This window comes from Grammomys surdaster, unplaced genomic scaffold, assembly GCF_004785775.1.
Source record: "Grammomys surdaster isolate TR1022 unplaced genomic scaffold, NIH_TR_1.0 212, whole genome shotgun sequence".
NCBI lineage: Eukaryota > Metazoa > Chordata > Mammalia > Rodentia > Muridae > Grammomys > Grammomys surdaster.
In genome coordinates, this window is record NW_021604657.1 from 6,231,876 (window position 1) to 6,246,588 (window position 14,713).

The 14,713-nt window shown below is 37.9% G+C and overlaps 1 pseudogene; it reads left to right on the top strand.

Moving 5' to 3' along the window:
- The first annotated feature begins 1,471 nt into the window (after nucleotides 1–1,471).
- Nucleotides 1,472–1,591, top strand: LOC114625043 (annotated as a pseudogene).
- The last annotated feature ends 13,122 nt before the right edge of the window (nucleotides 1,592–14,713 follow it).

Here is a 14,713-nt window from a genome sequence, read left to right on the forward strand (position 1 = left end):
CCCCTCCCTCTCTCTCTCCTTCTCCAAAAGTAAGTGAGTATATGGACACACATGGAACATAAATATGGTTTTCAAATATACAGTTTTAAAATCCAGTCTTATCAGTGAATTATCACTAACCATAAGAACAATTATAAAATCAGTGAATTAACTTTGCCAAAACCAAATTTTGAAATGGAAACCGGCCTTTATAGTCAGACCTTCCTCAGCTCCCAATTTATCACTATTTCTTTTTATGCTATGGCTGAAAAAGAAAAAAAGAAAAACAACCTATTCCTACTTAAATGAGCTCTTTCAGATGATAAATATTTTTACCATTGGGGTGAGGCGGGGTAGAAAGACATTAAAGAACAAATCAAATTTACATAATCACTGAAAGAGATGATGAGTTTCATTCTCTTTGATTGACTTTTCTGTTATTTGTTTCGAGTTTTGTTGGCTTGTTTGATGGTGTTTGTTGTTTGTTGTTTGTTTGTTAGTTGGTTGGTTTTATCATCTGTATTAAGCAAATACAAACAAGAAGCAAGGAATACCCATTCTAATATCTAACAAAATAGACTTTCAACTAAAACTAATCAAAAGAGATGGAGAAGGACATTACATCCTCCTCAGAGGAAAAACCTATTAAGATGTAGTCAATTCTGAAAATCTACGCAGCAAATGTAAGGATACCCTCATTTATAAAAGAAACATTAAGCTTAAATCACACATCAAACCCAACACATTAATAATGAGAAACTTCAACACCTCACTTTCACCAATGGACAGGTCATCCACACAGAACTAAATAGAAAAATAATAGACCTAACAGACGTTATGGCTCAAGTGGACTCAACAAATATCTACAGAACATTTCACCCAAACACAAAAAAAGCATACCTTCTTCTTAGCAGCTATGAAACCTTTAAAATTGAACACATACTCAATCACAAAGCAAGTCTCATCAGAATGAAGAAAATTGAAATAAATCTCTGTATCTTATCAGATCACTGTGAATTAAAGCTGAACTTCAACAATAACAAAAACAACAGAAAGTATACAAACTGATGGAAACTGAATAGCTCATTCCATTCAATAACCACTGGATAGAGGAAGAAATAAGACTCTGAAATTCAATGAAAATGAAGCCACAGCATACCCAAAGCTACGGGGCACAATGAAAGCAGTGTTAAGAGGAAAGTTCAAAACTCTAAGTGCCTTCATAAAGAAATTAGTAAGATCTCATACTAGCAATTTAAGACCACATCTGAAAACTCTAGACAAAAGGGAGCAAAGAGAATAATCCAAAGAATCAAGGAAACAGAGTTGGCTCTTTGAGAAAATCAACAAGATAGACAAACCTCAGCCAAACTAGATAAAGGATAGAGAGAGCATATCTAAATTAACAAAATCAGAAAATAAAGAGAGGATATAACAGCAGACACTAAGAAATTCAAAGACTCATTAGGTCTTACTTTAAAAATCTGAACTCTCTGCCACTGGAGGCTCTGCAACAGGTGTCACATGTGTATCAGTAGATGACTGAGAGGACAGAGGCTACGTCCAGTGCTCATTTTGACCTGAATATCTGAATGATTAGTAGCATAATATACTCTTTAAGAGTCTACGACCTACCAGTTCAGAGCCTGGGTGAGCTGTAGCACTCAGGAGAATGAGCCCTGCACCTTACCTTGGCAGCACAGTATATCTGAGCCTGGTTCTAGGGGTAGAGATGAGTCTGCCTAGAGGGTGGGAGTGTTCAAGGGCCAGCTCTGCCTCTTGCTGCTGTGTATTGGCATTGGCAAGGGAGAGATGCCCCCCTCTCATCCCTTTCCAACTATAGCAGGTAAAAGATCTTGCCCCAAGGTTATCAGGGCTGGAAAGTTGGCCCAGTAACTTACCTGCTATAGCACATGGAATAGCAGACTGCACCTTACCTAAAAAGAACAGTAGATCTGGCCCTGAATGTGAGGGTTGTGAGTGGGCTAACCCCAAGTGCATGAGTGTAGGAGACCCAGTCCTGCCTCTTGTCTACTGGGCGTAGGCATTGCCAAGAGAGGGATCCATTTCCCTTTCTTTTCCTTTCACCCTTTCTCCTTCTATGTCAGGCAGGAGAGCTGCCCTTGAAGTCATGAGAGTGGGAGAAATGGCCATGTTCCTCACTTGGAAAAGCAGGCCTTGTACTTCACCTAGGCAGCAGGATAGAGATGGTCCTGGCTGGAGGGGTTGCCAGTGATCTGGCCCCCAAGGTTGTGAGAGTAGAAGACCTGGGGACTGACCATTCCAGATACCTCTCAGGCCCAGAACCAGGGCTTTGAATTGGCTCATCCCAACATCTAAACCATAAATGAACTGCTGGGGTGCGTGAAGGGGCCAGTCTTATGTATTCCAAACTACAGGATCTCAAAGCCACAGGGCAACAACAGAATATCCAAGAAGAGTGCTAGTGAGGTTTCAGTATTGATAGAGCAGCAAAATCCAGAGGTCTCATCCCAAACTGAGTCATTGCAATGAGCATCTACAAGCAAATGAATATGAACAAAAGAAAATACTGGGGTGTTGAAATGTAACATATTACAGCTTCCACAAGATATTTTCTCTGTTATGGGGAGGTTGCAAGGGCAGAGAATGGATACAAGGGAACAAGGATATGAGTGGGCCTGGGGTGCATGATATAAAATTCCCAAACACCAATAAAAGGTTTAAAAAGAATTATATTCCTTGTACTCCACAAAATTTGAGAACTTAAAAGGAATAAACAATTGTCTTGATAGCTACCACTTACCAAAATTAAATCAAGGTCACATAAACAATTTAAGTAGACATATAATAAAAAAAAGAAAAAGTCACTAAAAGTCTCCAAACCACAAAACCCCCAGGGCCTGAAGGTTTTAGTACAGAATTCTACCAGACCTTCAAAAAGGAGCTAATACCAATACTCCTCAAACTATTCTCCAAAATAGAAACTGAAGGATCCTTGCCAAATTCATCCTATGGAACCACAGTCACCCTGATACCTAAACCACACAAAGACAAAGAGAGAGAGAGAGAGAGAGAGAGAGAATTTCAAACCAATTTCCTTTATGAACATTAATGAAAAAATTATAAAATGCATGCAAATTGAATCCAAGAACACATCAAAAGCTCATCTACCATGATCAAGTAGACTTTATAACAGAAATGCAAGGGTGCTTCAACATGCAAAAAAAAAAAAAAGCCATCAATGTAAACCACTATATAATCAAAGTGAAAGAAAAAACATAAACATCTCATTAGATGTTTAAAAAGTCTTTGACAAAATCCAACACCACCTCATGATAAAAATCTTGGAAAGATCAGGAATAAAAAGTGCATACCTAAACACAATAAAGGAAATATACAGCAAGCCAATAGCCAATATCAAATTAAATGAAGAGAAACTTAAAGCAATTCTAATAAAATCAAGAATAAGACAAGGCTGTCTACTCTCTCTGGAGGTATTCTATATAGTATTTGAAGTTTTAGCTAGTGGAGCAAGACAACTAAAGGAGATAAAGATGATACAATTGGAGAGGAAGGGGTGAAAGTATTCTATTTGCAGATGATTTATATGATATTGTGCATGAGTAACCCCAAAAATTCTTCCAGAGAACTTCTACAGCTGACAAACACTTTCAGCAAAGTGACTGGATACAAAATTAACTCAAAAAAATCAGTGGTCCACCTATATACAAATAATAAATGGGCTGAGAAAAAATTAGAGAAACAACACCATTCACAATAGCCACAAATAGTATAAAATATCTTGGAGTAACTCTGACCAAGCAAGTAGAAGACCTGTATGACAAGTGCTTAAAGTCTTTGAAGAAAGAAATTAAAGGAGATGTCAGAGGATGAAAAGATGGTTTGGTAGGGTTAACATAGTAATGCCTATCTGACCAAAAGCAATCTACAGATTCAATGTAATTTTCATCAAAATTCCAGCACAATTCTTTACAGAACTTAAATGTACAATACTCAACTACATATGAAAAAAAAATACAGGATAGCTAAAAACAATCCTGCACAATTAAAGAACTTCTGGAGGTATCACCATCCAAGATTTCAAGCTGTATAACAGAGAAAAAATATAAGAAAAAACACATGCTACTGACATAAAAAGACACATTGATCAACAGAATTGAAGTATAGACCCAGAAGTAAATACACATGCCTATAGACACTTCATTTTATACAAAAAGTCAAAATTATACAATGGGAAAAAAGGAAGCATCTTCAACAAATGGTGCTGACCTAACCAGATATTTACATATAAAAGAATGCAATTAAATCCATATCTATCACCCTGCACAAAATTTAGTCTCAAATGGATCAAAGATCTCAACATAAAACTGGAACCACTTGATAAAAGAAAAACTTATGAATGACCCTGAATGTATTGGCACAGGAGATAACTTCTTGAACGGAAAACTAATTGCACAGGGACTAAGATCAGTGATTAATAAATGGGACTTCATAAAATTGAAAAGCTTCTGTAAGGCAAAGGACACTGTCAGCAGGACAAAACAGCAGCCTACAGAATGGGAAAAGGTCTTCGCCAATCCAACGTTGACAGAGGCCTGACATCCACAATATATAAAGTACTCAAAAAAAAAACTAGATATAAACAAACCAGATAATCTGATTAAAAAATGGAGTACAGAACTAAGCAAATAATTCTCACAAGAGCAATCTCTAATGGTTGAGAATCACTTAAAGAAAAGTTCAGCAACATTATCCATCAGAGAAATGCAAATCAAAACTACTCTGAGACTATCTTACACCCATCAGAATGGCTAAAATTAAAAAAAAAATAGCTCTCAGTGACAGCTCATGCTGGAGAGGATGTGGAACAAGGGGAACACTTCTCCATTGCTGATGGAAATTAAAACTTGTACAGCCACTTTGGAAATCAATTTGGCAGTTTCTTAGAAAGTTCCAAACCAATCTACCTCAAGACCCAGTTCTACCACTCCTGTGCATATACCCAAAGGATTTTCCATCCTACAACAAGAACATTTGTTCAACTGTATTCATAGCAGCGTTATTCATAATAGCCAGAAACTTGAAACAACCTAGATGTCCCTCAATCAAAGAATGAATAAAGAAAAATGTTGTATATTTACACAATTTAGTATTAGTCAGCTATTAAAACCAATGATATCATGAAATTTGAAGGTAAACAGACGGAACTAGAAAACATCATGCTGAGTGAAGTAACCCAGACCTAGAAAGACAGACATGGTATGCACTCACTTATAAGTGGATATTAGCCACAAAGTAAAGGATAATCATGCTACAATCTACAGATCCAAAAGAAAGATAATAACAAGCAGGGCTCAAAGGGTGGATGTGTGAATCTCAATAAAAAGGAGAAATAGAATAGACATAAAGGGTGTGTGGGAGAGAGGACTGAAGGTGGTAGAGATGGAAACAGGAGGGATGAGGTGAAGGCAGGATGGAGAGAATGAGTACTAGAAAAGACAACTGGAATGAGTGGTTGTGGACTCTCTGGAATGAGTTAGAAACCAAGAGCAATTAAAATCCCAGGAACTTATGAGAGTGACCATAGCTAAGACTTCTAGCAATTGGGACTATAGACCCTGAACAGTCCATCTCCTGTAACCAGACAAGACTTCCATTGGAAGGATTGGCACAACAAATCAGTCACGAAACCTTCAACCTACAATTTGTCTTGGCTACAAGATGCTCAGAGGTAAAGATGTAGCAGAAAGTGAGGGAATGACCAATCAATGACTGGCCCAACCTGAGACACTTTTAATGATATTCTGTAATACTTGCAGACAGGAGCCTAGTATAATAGTTATCAGGGAGGCTTCACCCAGCATCTTACGGAGACAGATGTAGAGACCCACAGCCAAACATTAGGCAGTTTTTGGGATCCTGCAAAGGACAAGGAGGAAGGATTGTAGGAGCCAGAGGGGTCAAGGATCACATAAGAAAACCTACAGAATCAACTAACCTGGACCCATATGGACTCACAGAGACCAAATCTACATCCAGAGAGCCTGCATGGAACTGACTTAGGCCCTCTACACATGTTACATTTTTGTGGCTTGGTCTTCATATGGGACTTCTAACAGTAGGAGCAGGTGCTGTCTCTGACTCTGTTGTCTGCCACTGAGACACTTACTTTTCCTCTACTGGGTTGCGTCTTCTAGCCACAATAGGAGAGGATGAGGCTAGTGTTACTCCAACTTGATGTGCCAAGGCTGGTTCATATCCATGAAAGGCCTCCCCTTTTCTGAAGAGAAAGGGAGGAGGAGTAGATATGAGGAGAGAAGCTGTGGAAAGAGAAGGAAGGGGAAACTTCGTAAAGATGCCAAGGTTATTAAGTAAATAGTAAAATACATGAAATTTCATCATTTATGTCAGACAAGCATTACATGGTCTCACTGATAGAAGTTAAAGGGATTACTTCATTGAAGTAGTGAGAATAGTGGTTACTAGAGGCTGGGAAGAGAGAATGAAGAAAAGCTCATCACCTGGAACATCTCTAAATTAGAGAGAAGGAATAAGTTCTGGTGTTGTGTTACACAGTAACGTGAATATAGCTGACAATAGTGTATGGTGTGGGAAGATTGTCAGTGTAGCTGTCATAAGGAATCAGTAAGTCTTCTCCGTTCCTTCTTCTTCTTCTTCTTCTTCTTCTTCTTCTTCTTCTTCTTCTTCTTCTTCTTCTTCTTCTTCTTCTTTTCTCTCTCTCTCTCTCTCTCTCTCTCTCTCTCTCTCTCTCTTTCTCTCTCTTTCTCTCTCTCTCACACACACACCATACAAATGAAGGATTCCAGGACTCACAAATCAGAGAAAAAGCATGTTATATTTACCTTTCTGTATCTGATTTGTCCTAATAATATGATTTTCAGTAAATAAAGACAATGGAAAGTAAACTGAATATGTTCAAAATGTATAAAATACACAAAAGAGGTCTATGTAAGATACAATTTTATGCATGCATAATGGATATGCATCAGTAAAAGAAAAAATAACTAAATTCACATGAAAATGTATTTATATGAAGAAAAATCTACACCTAATTTTATCAACCAATTCTGTCAAATATGTAATAAACAAATAATATGAACAGCCTACAAAGCAGAAATGAAAGAATTAAGGTGATAAATACAACAGTGTGGAGGTCTGAATATAGAATATTCAGACTCGTGTTTGAATGCTAGTCTCCTATTTAATGGTACCTGAGAGGGACTTTGTAGTATTTATGAGGGGCCTAGGTGACGAGTTTCTTGTTAGTGATGTGGCCCTTTGATGCCTATAGACCAGTTCCTATTTTCAGCCACTTGCCACTTTTCAGCTTTCCAGCCCACTACCATGCGAACAGCCACTGTCACAAATCTCCTTTGCCTTAGACTGGGCCACTCTGCCAGCCTTTCTTGCTCATGTGTAGTGAGAACCTCTGAAACCAGAGACCAAAGCAAGCTTTTACTCCTTTGAATTGTTTCCTCGTTGTTGTATTCACAGCAAGACAAAAGTAACTAAAACATCCAGTTACCCTAAGTGGATTATTACCCAACCCGAATGTAAACACGTATCAAACAATCACATTATACCCCATAATTACCCTGACAAAAATTAATTTTCTTTTTGAACTGAAAGGACACAATAACCAAAGAAGAAAGACAAAAAAAAAAGAAAAGAAAAACAGATCATTCAATTGCTAAGGAAGCTAACACACACATACAAAAAAAGTTAACAATCTGAGTCTGGAAAGCTCAAGAAAAAGCCATGAGTGCATTGTTTACTACCTGTAGGACTATGAACCAATTACTTACAACTTCTAAGTTCAGTGGCTCTTATTTCTAAAACCTGGATTATTCAACACAAGGACAAAGTCTACCTTAGTTAAATAAGCCATCTTGTTTGTGCTTTAATAAAAAGTTAAATTTTTATATAAATCTTTTATATTATTGGTTAATTAAGAGATATGAGATATTTTTAGAAGTTTTGAACAAATTTCATCTTTCCTTTTATGACTTTCTTTAGCCAACCATTGGTCATTTCTGCTACAAATAACATTGAATATATTCAACTTGATGGGTGATTCTGAAAATTTATTGGACTTCCTCATTATTTATAAGAGTATATCTGAATGTTCCCCTCTTTCCAGTTGAAGTTCCTCTTGCTTTTAATCTTACCCATTGCTTCACTAAGTGTGGTAGTTTGAATGAGAGCGACCCCCCACAGGCCCAAATATTTGAATATTTGGACCCTACGTGGTAGATCTGTTTTGGAAAGAATTAGAAAGTATGGTCTTGGAGGAGAGATGTCACTGGGAGAGAGCTTTGAGATTTCAAAAGCCAAGACCAGGCCCAGTTTTACTCTCTCTGCCTCCTGCTTGTAGATTCGATTTAAGATCTCAGCTCCTCTCACAGGGTCATGCTTGCTTGCCTCCTGCAATGCTTCCCACAATGATGATTATAAATTAACCTTTTGGGATTATAAGCAAACCCCAGTGAAGTGTTTTCTAAGTTATCTTGGTAATCTCTTCATAGTAATACAAAAGTAACTATGATATTGAGTTATGAAGAAATATTCCTTTTTTGGATTTTTAAAATGAAGATTACCTATTCAAAGGTAGTATTTTAGTGATTACATGCTAACATGAACCAAGGGGAAAGATCTGACTATAGATTAATATGCACTGTATTCTATGAAGAAGTTACAACCAAAAGTAGATACTCTATCTGGATACTAAAAAGATCTGTAAACAACTAGTACTTACACTTAAATTGTATTTCTCACAGTTATAGAGACTGGTGATATGCACAGATATAGGTGCAACATAAAGGTTATATGAAGGTTCATAAAAATCAAGTCTTCCTAGAGTTTAGGTTAAGAAAATATCTCAGGAAACCAAGTGAAATAGTGTTTGTTTTGCAGCACTACTGACAGTTGTAAGCAGTCTAAGTCTCTCTGACTAACCGCAAAATGTTTTCCATATCTGATGCCACGCTGCATCCTATACACATGTCTATATTTTTGCATCCTTCATCCATTGTCCTCCTCACGTCCCTGGCTAATACTGTGAGCACAAGTTAAAGCCCTCCAGCAGGAAACAGTCATGAAAACCGGTCGAGTTCACTGAACTATTCATCAGCATTTCAGTGTGCATTTCAAAGGTGGCAGATGTTTCCCCTGTGCTATTCATAGCTCCCTTCGTGTTCCCACAGATAGGAAGAATCCTGCAGCAAATAAGGCTATCTCCAGCTAAAGAAGGAATGTTAAACCCTAAAAGAAAAATAATCCATTTAAAGGGAATATGTCACAAGTTTCAAAATCTGTCAATTTTTAAATCATGGCCATGACCTACATAGCATGGAGGTCAATTGGAATAGTCATAGCCTTTTATATACCCCCAAAGCCTTTTCCTGTTCCTTTTTGTACAGCCCATCTATGAGCAGCTGGAAGGCCTCTACAGCTCCACCCAGCATAAAACATAAGAGTCTACTCCCATCTCAACAAAGAGCTAAGAATAACCCCCAAGCCCCTTTGGGATAAGCTGAGGGATCCGCCATCACCAATGCCACGTCCTCAGGAATTAACTGGAGAAAGACAGAAGGAGGGACCAGATCTGAGACATGAATCTTATTCAGTTCTTTTAAAATGGTCCTATATTGCCACGTGGTTCCCATTACAGCCTTGCTGTAGTGATTCTGCCATGGAGGCACCCAGGTGGGGAATGAGATGCAGGCCTTCTGTACTTGGAGCCTAGAGAATGTTCCCAGCATATCACAATTACAGAAACATCTGTGCCCAACAGCTTTCTGTTGAACTGCTGTGAAAATTTACAGTGTTCGATTGCTTTCAGAATTTCTCACTTCTCAGCCTAAGGCAGGGTGGTCCCAAGACTGCCAGTGAATTGCAACAGGAAGTAAGAGAAAGCAGTTTCCAGAGTTTGGATGAAATGTGGCATAAAGGGTGTAAGGGGTAAAGCCTGCATGCTGTGGGCTTCCACACAAGGATCAAGTTCTTCCTTCTCTTCCTTTTCAGTCAACATAAGACTCCTTCGTGCCATGTGAACTGACTTTACAATGCTTAAGAATGAGGCCAACAGATGGCCTGGAGAGAGTCAATAACTTAATGAGAGATAACCAGTGATTTGAAATTATTCTAATAATATATTATTTCACTGGGAATCACAAGACAAATGTATGATGTAACAGACATATATAGAGAGTCTATTCATGTTTGAAATTCTATCTATAAAAATGGTAAGCAAATTAAAGCCACAAAGCAACCACATTAGTATCTTGCTAGAAATATTAGTTCTCCAACCCTATTCCTTATTCACTAAAAAATGGGGTCCTGGCATCTGTGTGTTCTAAAGCTCTCCAGGTGTTGCCCATTTTGAAGATCAGAAGCATTCACATAGCATACAGAGCAAAACATATATATCCTAGTCAAATTACCCCAAACCATGTACCTTACATTTTCTACAGTAACGTCAGTGAAACTAAGCAATGGAGTTAAATACAACAGAGGATCATGAGCAGTTGGGAGTGTGAGTGGGTCAAGGATAATGGGGTTTGGATGGAATAGATGGTGGGAGAAGAAAGAGTGGAGGGAGACATTGATACATAATTTGACAAGAGTTAAATCATGAAGGTTTCATATACATATATTGTCTTTTAATACTTAGACCTTGATCATGTTAGATATCTTGCAAATACCTCCAAACAATTAAAGAATAAAGTCTTGTTATTCTTATACATTTTAGACAATAACTTTATAGTGAGAGCACTGTGGGAAATACCTCTCTCTCTCTCTCTCTCTCTCTCTCTCTCTCTCTCTCTCTCTCTCTCTCTCTCTGTGTGTGTGTGTGTGTGTGTGTGTGTGTGTGTGTGTGTATTTACCTACAAATTTGCTTTGATATTACTTTTACTTTTTCCCTTTTAAATGTTGAAGCTTTGTGCTTAAATGACATTTTATCTTGTGGCAAAAATGTGTAGCAGAATAGTATGGTGGTTAATTTTGTCAACTTAACACCACTTAAAATCACCATGAGTATAAATGCCTGGGCATATTTGTGAGGGATAAACTATATACTAGATTAATTGAAGTGAGAATCCTTACCTTAAATATGGATGGCACCATTCAAAGAGATTCTTCTAGTTGCATGTCAGGTACTTTTTCACAAGGAAGCAAGTAATTCCTATAAGAGATAAGTCAGCTTCTTTGGCTACAGATGGCAGTTAGGTACCAACATCTATTTGAAGCCTTGAGAGTGTTCAATACAACTCCAAGAAAGTTAATAAATACCATGCAGATAAAGAAGGCTAAGAGAGTAGCTAAGTGGTAGGGAACTTATCTAGCATTCATATGGATACTAGTTCAATTTGAAGTATAGTAAAATACATAGAAAGGGAATTTAAAGGCACATGCATGTGTTCCTCAAGCATTTGGCTCACTACCTTTAACTAACCTACTCATACAGTATGGTTATTCTACTCTATCCTAGTCAACCCTGCAGAGACTCATTCTTCTGAAGACTTGGTATAAATATCTGATCTGACTCCTGCATTTGCTCTGAAGTCTGAAGAGAACTGAGGAGAGATGTTGTGCAATAGGCCTCTCTGATGCAGGATGGAAACTCCATAAGGTCTGTGAAGTGATGTCAACAACCTCACCTGTGTCTCTGATGCTAAGTTCTAATCATGGTTGTTTGTAAATCTTAAAAGTTGATTCCTGGAGAATGGCATAGCATTACTGGATGTTTAATGAACTGACATACTGCAAGCCTTTTGATCCCTCATTGTTCCCTGGTTTTCCTTTGTGATCCAGATATCCTTGATTTGTTTCAAAGAGGTAGGGTGGTAAAAGGAAAGGTATTTAAAAAGAGAAGATACAGTGCAATTATACAAGCCTTTAGTAAGTCCTATGATGGTTCCTAACACTGAGGTTAGACTTTACATGTAGAAGATTGTTGTTGGTTTTTGGTGGTGATGGAGATGGTAATTGGTTGGTCAGTTGGCTGTTTGCTTCATTGGGCTTGGAATTGTTTTGTTTTTATTGTTTTTTGTTTTTGTTTTTTACCATTGAACTGAATAAACTTATGAGATAGAAACACAGCAAATAGAACTCAATTACTTCTGAAAATCAGTTGTGATCAAATATTTGACATGGAGAAATAAGAAAGATGTATCTGATAAGCTCTGTCCTTTTTTTCTGTAAGGAAACATAGTAGGTAAAGATAATAAAAAGCTACTCTCATATTCTTTTAATTGAACAATCTTATTCCTAACTAAAATCATAAATATTTTCCCAGCCAATAAATATTTGTGTGTATATAAAAGAAGAAAGTAGAAATCTCATGTTAATTGTCAGTGAATTTTTAAAATAGTTAAGTAAAATAGAAAATTCTCTTGAGCGCCCTGGGAAGGGTCTTCATTAGCTGCCCTTGCATGTTAGCCTGAAGGACAGTGCCTAAAGGACCAATCCCTAAATTGCAGAAGCTGATTGTGAAAAAAGAAAAATAACATAGGAAAACATCGAGCTGTTCCCATCAAAATGTCAGTCTTTGAATCACATAGCATTGACCTTTAAAGATGACTTTATCAATTAATAACTGGGGGAAGAAGATGGATGATAAATAAGCAAGTACTTTCCCTAAAAGAATCTCAAAACTATAAATTTACATAAAGTTGTCCAATGTCGACCAAAATGAAAAACCTATATGTTTAAAAAAAAAAAAAACATGGTATTTTACACTCAGTACTTTGGGAGAAGTTTGAAGCCAAATATTGACAGAGAAGCACAGAAACTCTCTTTTCTGTCACTGGAATTGATGGGTTACAGTGAGCCTCAAAAGCAGTTGGGCATAAAGTTGAGCATGCATGATTATCATCATTCCATTTCTAGGTCTGTGTGTCTGAGACATCTGTGGTGTTGCCCTGACAGAATGTTCAGGCTGCATTCAGAAAAATGCTATACACTTACCAACGATAGGAACTCCCTCACACTTCCAAGGCTGGGAAGTCCAAGGCCAACGCAGTCAGTTCCAGCAAGAGCTCTCTTCAGAGTTGCAAGCCAGGAAGTGACAAGATAGCTCTAGAGGGTACCTTTTATAGAGACTCCTGACCATCCTCAAGTTTTCCACTTTCATAGTGTCCCCACCAGACCTTACCTTCTAATAGTCATTTTATTATGAAAAATTCAAAACAAGAAGTTGAGAGTGCACACATTCATACAAACTCAGCAACCAGGAATTTATTATTTCATAAAGGATATCTCACTAATCCCCTTTGTTTGCATATGGTCATCACTAGAATTAGAATTAAAACTTCGACTTCAAAAACAACCAACACAAACCATTAATCGAAAAGTTCAGTAACCTTTTCCAGATCACTCCACTTGACTATCCAAAACCTGGACTTGAACTCAGAAAATCTACTTTTGATATCAGAGTTATAATCATTCTGTGCTTTGGCATATCATTTTACAGAACAATATATATTAAACTTCTTCATCTCACCAAATATTATATCAGCTATAAAAGGGAAATTAAATATGTGATTGTAAATCTCCAAGCACACTGATTGGGTTGTAAAAGCACCATCAAAGAGCACTAAGGGGGATGGATATGATTAAGATGCATTGTACATATAATGAAGCTTTCAAAGAATAAAAAGATGCTTACACTCTGAAGGTGAGAAGGGAAGGGGGAAGAAAAGGAGGAGGAGGAGGAAGTAGGGAATAAAGGAAAGAGTGGAGGAAGAGGGGACAGACGGAGAAGGAGAAAGAGCATCGCCAAATTAGAGCAGTATCCTTTAGGAACTGCACGTGCCCAATTTGGAAATGCACGAAGTAGAAGTGTAAACGAGAAAATCTGTTTTCTCTTCATTGCTGCAGGCCCCAGAGCATCTGGACTCATTAAAGGTGCAAAAGTCGAATATCCTATTGAACATTTTCTTTGGTGTAGGAAATTAAGTTAAATTAAAAACATGACCTCTCTCTCAAACTGGCAAAAGCGATCTAGCTCTCTAACCATGATCGTATCCTTCAGCAATACATCAAAACCAGACCTCACTGTGGGACTCACACGGCTGAGCCATCGGGCTCCTCTGAGACTCCTGTTTATTTGGCTCCATTTGGGCAAAGAGGATCAGGTTCTATATAAAATCCAAAGGAAGAAGGTGATATCCGCCCTGGGAGGAGGGTTTCAGGTCTTCCCGAACATTTCACAGGCCATCCACTCAAAATCAGAGCTGCTAACAGCCAGGAGGGTTGCTGCCCCCACTCTTCACTTTGAGACAACACTGTGGCTCAAGGGGATTCAGGCAGAATTGTTTCTGGCTGAGCTTGAGCTATGAACTCAACTGTAATCCTATAAATCCCAGCACAGAATGCCATAGGGAGCAAAGGAAGGAACAGTATTCAAGATACAAAGGCTCACCCCTCTCTGCTTTATCCACCCAAGCCACAAACAGAGCCTGCTATTTTCCATATCAAGATCTCCCAGTGCAGAAGATGCCATTAGTTCTGTTTCACCATCCAATCAATAACCTGAAACTCCTGACCTAGTGTCTTCGTGAAGAACATTTTTTAACCCAAAGCAAAGGCAAAGAGAAACAGAGCTCTCCAAACAACAGTGTGGGAGCCGGGAGCTGTTGTAGTTTTTGCAACAAAGTGATGAAAGAAAGAAAGAAAGAAAGAAAGAAAGAAAGAAAGAAAGAAAGAA